The sequence below is a fragment of the Erythranthe guttata genome, chromosome 4, assembly GCF_056151865.1.
Source record: "Erythranthe guttata isolate IM_541 chromosome 4, IM_541, whole genome shotgun sequence".
Classification (NCBI taxonomy): Eukaryota; Viridiplantae; Streptophyta; class Magnoliopsida; order Lamiales; family Phrymaceae; genus Erythranthe; species Erythranthe guttata.
In genome coordinates this window covers 8,282,675-8,292,590 of record NC_142536.1, presented here as the reverse complement: position 1 = coordinate 8,292,590, position 9,916 = coordinate 8,282,675, and the positions used below count along the sequence as shown (strand labels likewise).

At 32.5% G+C, this 9,916-nt stretch overlaps 1 long non-coding RNA gene across 1 annotated transcript; it reads left to right on the top strand.

Moving 5' to 3' along the window:
• The first annotated feature begins 3,768 nt into the window (after positions 1–3,768).
• Positions 3,769–6,479, top strand: LOC148771060 (uncharacterized). Its single transcript, XR_016030805.1, has 3 exons — positions 3,769–4,452; positions 4,588–4,626; positions 6,154–6,479. It is a non-coding gene; the product is annotated as an uncharacterized LOC148771060 (long non-coding RNA).
• The last annotated feature ends 3,437 nt before the right edge of the window (positions 6,480–9,916 follow it).

Here is a 9,916-nt window from a genome sequence, read left to right as displayed (position 1 = left end):
GACGATGGTCCCGACGCTTAAACAGGTGTTTTCTATCCTTAAACTCCGGGCGAATCACATTGAGGGCAATGTGAATTTTAAGTTTGGGGGTGGTTAACTATTGTTCTCTTTTATGTGCGCCCTATTTATGTTTTACTTTTTTTACCTCTTTGTTAGTTGCATGCTTTTGTTTTAGTTATCGTTTTATTTATTCCCGTTTTTTATTATTTGCTTTGAAAAAAAAATAAAAAAATTGCTTGAGTCGAATGCATCGATGATTTATGATGATGAGAGATGATCAATGTTTGATGATGAAATTGCTTGTTTTATGTGATAAGGATTTGATGTTTGTTTAGCTTTCGATTCAACGGGACTTAGAAGCGAATTATTGCTAGGAATCACATTTTGTGCATTGCTTTGTTGAATGTTTTGTATTTTAAATTTGGAATTAATTTGTGCTAGATCATGCTATGTTCGGTTTTAGAACTCACCTTAGGAAATTTATGATACGAAGTATTGAGTAGTAGGTGACTTGGGATATGATTTGGGCCTTCTTTGAACCGTTTGAGCCTTTCAAGCCGACCTTTTTATCGAAATTATCCTTAGAACCTTGATTTGAGCCTCGGAGAAAAGGTGTTCTTTCTTTTAGCCAATGTGTAAGGTAGAATAGGTGGAGATTCTTGAAAAATTACCCCTTGGAGTTCGGTCGAAAAATTTTATAAGGTCCTTCTTTTTCTTCGAAAAAAAAAATAAAATAAAATAAAATAAAATAAAAAATAAAAAGAAGACAAATATCTATGCTTCTATATATATATATATAAAAAAAAAAGAGAAAAAGAGAAGAAGAAGAGACTAGAAGGGAGAAATAAGGACTAGTTGTTGAATTATTTTTGAAAACTCGATCCATTGCCTCAAAAGCAAAAGTGGAGACTTTTGAACTTTTGAGAATCGAGTTTACTAAAGTCCGTAGAGGTGAATTTATTGTTTCAAACGCCTATCTTTCAAATTTTGGCATAATCACCTAAATTCAAGAAGAATAGCCACATATACCCATATTTCCTACCTCGAACCAAAGAGCCTAACAATTGAAAGCCACAAAGCCCCAATGATCCCAATAGCTTAATATTCGATATTAGTAGAGTAGAATAATTTGGTGAGTATTTGGAGTCAAGCATATGCATGTAAGTATAAATTCTTTCTATCTTTAATTTGGAAATATTGGATGCTTGAAGCAATTGTATGATTTGTGGTTTTTGGTAATGGTGAGTGACTAAGTGTTGTTGAATTTTGAGCTTGCGAATGTCTAAGAATTGTCATTATAATTACAAGTTCTGAAAACGTGAAGTTGGTCATTGATCTATGTGATGAGATGTTATCGTTGAGTTATTTGCTTATTGGTAAATTTTGCTTGAGGACAAGCAAAAGTTCAAGTTTGGGGGTGTGTTAAGTGTATATTTTTACACTTTATCATATCTTTTTATTTGAGCTTTTGGTGTGTTTTAACGATAATTGGTGCTTAAAAAGTTGATTTATTGTATTTTAGGTACAAATTGAAGAATTGGAAAAGTATGGGGTCAAAACTGCAAATTTGGAGAAAATATGGGCCAAAAGTGAAAAAAACCAAAATCTGGAGATTTAAAGCTCAGACGGCCGTCCGAGTTTTAGTTCAAATTATGGGACGGCCGTCCGAGACCCCGAAACAGCGCAGTAAAGGGATTTTAATTGCACAAGGAAACTGCCTTCTTCCCCAAGTTCTTCACCCTATATAAGACCAATCCAAGCACACAATTAGGGATCTTTTACGCAATTTGGAGAGCAACAAAGCAATAACGAAGACGAAGAATTCGAAGACTCTAAGCATAGATTAATCGTTTATGACTTATTTTATTTGTGTTTTTCCTTTAATCATGAGTAGCTAATTTTCTTATTTCTAGGATTTTATTTGAAACCCTATGTGGGATTTATGAACCCAATTCTATGATTTTATGCAAGTTTTAATTCCGGATTATTTCTTCTACTTGTTTTATTAAGTGCATGAACTTGATCAACTTATGTGCTTTTATGTTATTGTTAATCGCATGAATCGGAAGATCGGGTTAATAATTAGAACTGTGGTAGAAGAGCCTTTGTGGTATTAACATAGGAATATAGTTAATCTCTTAGGTAGCCATTATTGAGATTTGTGCTTAATGTTGTGTTCTAGAATTAATTGCATAGGAATATAGTAATTGAATCTAGAGTATTAGAATCGTAATACACGCGGAAGCGGGTTATGATTATTTTAGCATCTCAGGTTAATAATTCGGGTTAATTGCTTGCATAATTGAAGGAATTGGGGGAGTAATAATCACATAGGGGGAAGAATAAAATCCTAGGCTTGCTTATCTTGATTAAATCTTCGTTTTAATTGCTTTCTTGTTTTTGTGTTTTTAATTGTTTATTTTAATTTAGTTAATTTTCTCTATATTCGACTGTGTAGGGTGGGCTTGATAACAATTGGTAGGATTTAGCGTCTAGGATTAGATAATTAAATATTCCCTGTGGGTTCAATATCCGGACTTTTAGTCCACTATATTTCTTGTACGATACGTGCACTTGCGTGTAGGTTTTCGCCCAACAAGTTTTTGAAAAAAAAAAAAAAAAAAAAAAAAAACTGGGGTGCAAACTGTACTTTCTCTTGTTTTATATTTATTCAGATCTCTATTACTGAGTAATGTAATTATCATCTCTCCTTATTAAGGGAGATTGTTTCTTCAGTGGTCTTAACCACCTGTTTTAAACCGATTCTCTCAAAGGTACCAAATTTATAAATAATTTTTGGATCTATTTTCGGAATAGTCCACTTATTAAGCAAATCAATATTTTGAGGAATATCATACTCCTCTTCACTACTGTTTTTTAACAGTATCATAATTTCTTATGATATTCATTAAAAGAAAATTGTGTTGAACAATATCATTCTACCAAGATCTTAATACCATGGCTCGGTACCATATATAACAGTACCTTTATTTAATTTAAATATATTTGGTGAGAACCATAAACAAATATCATGAATACTGTACATGGATGTTTTTACAGAGTTAAAAAAACTGTCAAGGGATTTAGTTCTTAACCAGTCATGGAGGCAAGCCCTAAAAACGCCGAAAACATGGCAACAAAGTGGACGAATCCAGACTTCGGTGTTAAACCTAATCCCTTCCTGTTTTTAATCCAAACCATACCAGACATCATAATTTTTGTTCATGGTTTTTTTTTTTTTTTTTTTTTTTTTTTTTTTTTTTTTTTATGCCATGCTATCAGATCTTAGTATCATGATATTATTCAAAAAAAAACTTAGCCGGCCATATAGACGGCGATACGGAAAATAAAATTTAAAATACAAAACAGGAATTGAAAAGAAGAGTAAGAACTTACTTAAGAGCCCACAAGTATGATACTGAAAAACTTTAAACTTCTCCGGAAATTTACAAAGAAAATTTATTACAGAATTCTTGATTTCTAAACTTCTTCCTGCCCTAAACAAGAAAAAAGCTCCCTTAAATAGAGGAGGGAGGTATCAAAAAAGTGAAAACAACAAATAAAAGAAAACAAAAATATACATTACTTTATAAAAGAATTTACTTTATTAAAGTGACTTTTTTTGAAAAAGAAGATTCCCTAAACCATTATGAAATGTAACACCCCGCATTTTCAGTAAAATAATTTTTACCACCTTTATGTGCATAAATGTGACATTAGAATTTATAATAATTCCATGGTTAGTATTTACGTGAATTAGGTAATTATGTGAATTATGTGATTAGGAAATATTTCGAGGTAGTATGTCGAAATAAATTATTTTTCATAAATTAGGATTTTATTCTTGCATATGAATTTAAATGAGCATTTCATCATATTTATGCATGCACAAAATTTTAGAAAATAAATTTTCTCATGCATTCTAGGATTATTAATTAATGTAGAAAATTAGAACTCGTCCCCACATTTTCTTGAATTTTCGGACATCTCACACACACACACACATGATTCTAAATTTGCATATTAATTAGAAGAAAAACATGCATTAGTGTGGTGTACTTTGAGCATAGGAAGGAATACCCAAGCCTAGCCCCTACTCTATAGACTAGGTATGCTTTTCTACTCCCACACACCACTTTAAGGCCAAAAGTTTTTCTTTCTTCTTCCTCTCCCCTTCATTTTTCGGCAGCCATATCACCTCCACCATAGCCACCACCTTCTCAAGCTTGAACCACCCAAGAACCACCACCACTCCTATTTTCGAAAATTGCAAAATCACCCCCACAAAAAGATGTATTTTCCTTTCTTCTCCATTGGCTTTAATTCTCCAAAAACTCTATAAATACCTCCCATGCCCAAAATCAAAATACACTCTCAAACTCCAATCTTACTATCCTTAAGTTCAAAGTCTCCTTCTATTTCAATAGAAGAAGAATTTTCGGCCAAGGCTAAGTAAGCTTCTTCTTCCTCTTTTCTTTTCCTTTTTTTTTTCCGAAAAGAGCCAAGCTCTTCTTCATCCAAGTTCTTTTGATTCTTCTTCTTATTTTCTTAATACCTAATCTAACTCTTAATCTCTTCCTGTATTAGAGACAAAAGAGCTAACAAATCCTTCCCCTAAAGAGAGAGGTGAGAATTCTTGAATTCTTGCTCAAACATGAAACACCACTAGTATTTTCGTTTTGATGTGTTTTTATTGTTTATCCTTGCATATTATGTGATTATATGTTTTAGATGATGATTGCATGTTAGTATTTTGAAAAGATAACTTTGTTCTTGAAGTTTTATGTAACTTTCGAAAATTTGGGGAAAAATGTTTAAATTGCTTATTTGGCTTAATTAGTGCCTTGCATGTTTAATCTAGTGTTTGATTGTTGATTTGTGAAAAGAAAATGAATTTTTGGCCTAACCATGAAATTTTCGGATTTTTGGGGAAAAATGCATAAATTGCTTATTTGGCTTAATTAGTGTCTTGCATGTGTTAATCTAGTGTTTGATTGTTGATTTGTGAAAAGAAATTGAATTTTTGACTTAGCTAAGGAACTTTCGAATTTTTGAGGTAAAATGCTTAAAATTACTTATTTGGTTTATTTGATATTTGCATGTGTTGATCTTGTGTTGATCGTTGTTTTAAGGCCTTGCATGTTAAGATTTGGTGATTAATTGTTGATCTAAGGTCTTGCACGTTAAGATCTAGTGATTGATGGTTGATCTAAAGTCTTGCATGTTAAGATCTAGTGTTTTCTATGTAAAATGATGAAAGAACTAAGAATTTGTGCTAACTTGATTTAGATTACTCTTGCATGTGAAGATCTAGTGTATTTACTTAAATAAATGTAAAGATGGAAGTCTTGAATTTTATTCTTGTAAAAATGCTAGATTTAGTGAACTTTTGATGTTAGATTGTCTTTGTATGTTAAGATTTCGGTAACTTTATGTTTTTATGGCTAAATGATTTTGTGAAACTTAATGTGTATTTTCTATGTGCTCTTGCTTGCTTATGTGAATCATTGGGTGTGAGGATGAGAGAAGGGTAAGTAGAAGGGTGCATGTGTGGGTGCATTAGTGTCATGAAATTTTAAAAGATAAACCTATGATGGAAAGTCTTTCGAGGTTACAGTAAATTTTCCGGGTACGGTGAGTCGGTACTGTAGGGCCTAGGGGTGGTTTGATCCCACGTAGATAGACATGATTCGAAATATATGACGTTATTTACCGGTAACTTAGATTGACTCTTCCGAGGGATTCCCGATGATTTTTCATGTCATGCATGTTGCATTATGGTGTTGAGGATATAGATGGGAAAATCTCACTCTATGGTCTTGGGATCGTAGGGTTATAAAGGTGGGAAATTCTCATTCTATAATCTTCAATACGTGTCATGGCATAGGGTTATAAAGGTGGGATATTCTCACTCTATGGTCTTGGGATGATAGGGTTATAAAAGTGGGAATTATCTCACTCTATGCACGTGGCAATTATGTGATGAAGAACTCCGACGAAAAAGGGAAGTATATGATTGTTTTACTTTATGTTGCATGTTCACGTATAAGATATATGTATGTATATATATATATAGATATATGTATGCTCTATGTGTTATGTGTATTCGATAATACTTCAAGATTCTCTCATATAGGTGTTGTATGTTTGTAGGTATACCCGATTTGGAGCCCGTGGAGTGAAGTTGGGAATCGAGCTCGAGAATCGGAAGGAGATCGTATGGAGGGGTTGTGGATTGTGTTGGCTCTTAATTTAGTTATGTGGTTCTATTTGTATAATATGCTTGTAAAAACTTTTGATACGGTTTTAGGTATTTTCTACCGTTCGCTTCCTCCGATCGGTGGAAATTATTAAAAGACGATATGTGTAATAGTAATTAGGATTACCCCATTTTGGATAATTAATCGGTAATCCATAGTCTTTTGTAAGCGAAAGCAAATTTTCACTATCTATATGCATGCACGCTTTTCGGCTAGTAACCTCTTCGTGTCTTGTCTCAATGTTTGAAAATTATTTTCATATATGTTCTCTGTTTAGCAAATCATGAAACTTTAGGAGTCTCTGCATCTCTCTTTTATCATTATATTGATAGGTCATTTGCATGATTTGGGTAAGTATTAAATTAGTTATGATTTATTTCTCACTACTGCATTGAAACAGAGTCATTCGGGTGTTTTCTGGTATAACTGGAGTTTTACTCGCTCAAATGTCTTTTTTCCATTTGGAAAATGTTTTAAACTTGTGTTTCTGCCTTGGGGTAAAATTTGGTAGTTTTTGCGTCAGTGAGGAATTTATTATGAATTTTCAAAACTCCCTCCCGTGTTCTAGATTTTAAACTGAGTGACTGTGCCATTTTATTTACTTCTCCTAAATGGCCATGCATCTTTCAAAACTGTTTTGACTTAGTGATCTAGACCCATGTTAGATGATATGGTATTATTTTGGAGTCATTTTCATGAGTATTTTAAGAGGAATTAATTTCTAAAGCTTCTGCATTGAATCTGTCCGAACTTGCATTAAATCCATCATGCATAGTTATTTTCTAGTCTTGCATGTAGCATGCATTGGTGTTAATTGGTTGATTAGGGTTTAGTATAGTGTGACCTCTCTCCCTCTGATTTAAAAAGAATTTTTTTTACGTAAATTTATATCCACAAAAATCATTTTTAAAAGTCTTCCGCTGAGATTACATATAATAAGAATAATCGAGAGAGGGGTGTCACATGAAAGGTGGTAGGGACCCGAACACAATTATTTCACCATTCTCTCTTTCTCTTTGGTTGTAGTGGAACTTTGAATTTGTTCCGTAATGGATTGTTTCACATTATTGATGATATCATTAATTGAAATATCTGCTTCGTTTCCATATGGATCATGTGATTCACCAGGATTATAATATTCTTCATCATCATGTGAAGAGGTGGCCGTGGAAATGTCAGAATGACATTTTAATTCCAAAATTTCTTACCAAATCTTTTTTGACTTCTTCCATGTAAGAATCAATTAATTGTTTGTCAGTCATCTGTCCTTTGTGGAAATTTAATTTCCTTGAGAGATGGAAGCTTCCCTTTGTTGCTTTAACGAGATTTGTTCTTTATACTGTTGGATATGATCATGGATCTTATCAATAGTTTCTAGTCCTTCAATGACACCATGCTCATTTTTCCTGAGCATTCTTTTCCAAAATTTGGTGTAAGTTACCCTTTTTATACAGGGTATATTTTGTGGGGTATGACCCAACTCTGGTTCCCATTTCCAGATCTGTGGAATACCAAACTCAATAAAGAAGTCTAAAAAGGGCATTCCCTCAATCAACTTATTAGTGTGTTCAACTTTAATAAGAGTTGGTGAAATTTTCACCCATTATGCATAGAGACCTCTATAAGGTTCTGGTAAAAAATTTACAGTTGGGCCAAAAGATAGCCACCATTGGTATAACCAATTTGGAATATCATTCTTATAAAAATTAGGACAAATTTTGAAGAACCAAGTATATTTTCTTACTGGGTTCTCATATAAAAAAGCTTTATTAAATGCTTCAACATAATCCCAATAATTGTATTTAACCTAGATTTTTTTGTTATGTTTGAAATATTCTTTTTCTCCTAGGATACTTAACCACCATTCTTCTGCAGATATTATCTGCTTAATAATTACTTTGCTGAAGCTATAAGCTTGTGTACATTTCCCTGGATAAAAGTGTGAAAATTAACAGGAGCTAGTAGCTTTTAGAATATTTTCATAATGAGTTTGCTGTTTGTATGAACCAGCAATAAAAGATGTCGTATTAAGATATCTATTCATAAGGTGTCATATTTCACCTTTCCATCGAAGATCTTTATCTTCTAGTAGTAATATTACCCCCTTGCATGTATTCTGCTCATAGGGCAAATCATCAGGATTCTACCTCATCTTCCAGGACAACATTAGCATAAGAAGGGCTGTTTTAACTAGTATTACCATGCTCTGCTTTGAATTCCATAAATTCTTTAAATAAAAGTTCATCTCCTCATTTTAAAGTATTACTTGAAGAGGATGATGTAAAATTGGCAATATTCTCGGCTATGAGCCTTTGATTCCCATGTTGGGCAATTGTTCTTCCTCCTCTTCCTCTATAAGAGGAATTTCTCCGTCCGCGGTGGCTCATCCTGAAAATATAAAATGATCAAGCTATTAGCTGTTTTTTAAGAAGTAATATATGGACTATACTCCATTTGCCAATTAAGCCTTTCGAGAATATCATCTCGCTCCCTATAAATAGACATGCCGTAGGAATGCATCCTGGTTACCCATCTTTGATCAAAGTCATTCATTATTGTAAATATTCACGGGTTAAAAAGTTAGGAAGGTTATTTTCAGTTCTTTTTTTATAAATTATATCTAAATCAAAAGGGGCTAATTGGGCTTGCCACCTTGCAAACATTTGTTTGGAAAAGTCATGTTTAAAATCTTTTTTAAACATATATTTTGCTGCGTGACAATCAGTCTTTATTATAAATTTCAGATTATATAAATCATCTTGAAATTTTAAAACACACTTAAGAATAGCTAAAATTTCCTTAGCTATATATAGTAGCATAATTTTTCTGACTATTATTCCATTTTCCTGAATGGAATCTAACAAGATATTCTTGTTTATTATTTGGAGAAGCCTGTTTAAGGATACCTCTGTAATCTACTTCTGAGGAATCAGTCTCAATATTTTTTTCTCAATTTGGGTTAGCTAGCATGAGACAAGGAAGATTAGTGACTTTGTTCTTAATTTTCTGAACAGCCTGGGTATGATTCTCAGTCCAATGTTTTGGATTTTTCTTAAGTCTATCATATAAGATAGCAGTATCCTGAGCAAGATTTTTTATATAGGGGGATATATAATTTAAACTACCTAAAAATCTTTGAAGCTGAGTTTTATCAGTCAGCTGGTCAGGGAATTTAGAGGCAAATTCAATACTTCTATTAATAGGGATAATTTTCCCTTTTTCAATATTATGACCAAGAAATCTCACTTGTGTTTTAAAAAGTTGCATTTTAGGTTTAGATATAACTAAACCGTTTTGAGTAACAATTTTCTGGAAAATGTCCAAGTGTTTAAAGTGGGTTTCAATATTTTTAGAAAATACCAAAATATCGTAGATATAAACAATGATAAAATCACTATAAGGATTAAAAATATCATTCCTAATATTTTGAAATTCTGAAGGAGCATTCTTCAGACCAAAAAGCATAATTTTCCATTCATATTGACCAAATGGAACATTAAAAGTTGTTTTATAAATATCTTCTTCATGAATTTGGATTTGCCAATATTCAGATTTTAAATCAATTTTTGAAAAAATCAAGGCATCATGAAGCCTATCAAGTAAATCCTTCTTACTAGGGATTGGGTATCTAATCCATTTTAAAGCAGTATTCAAAG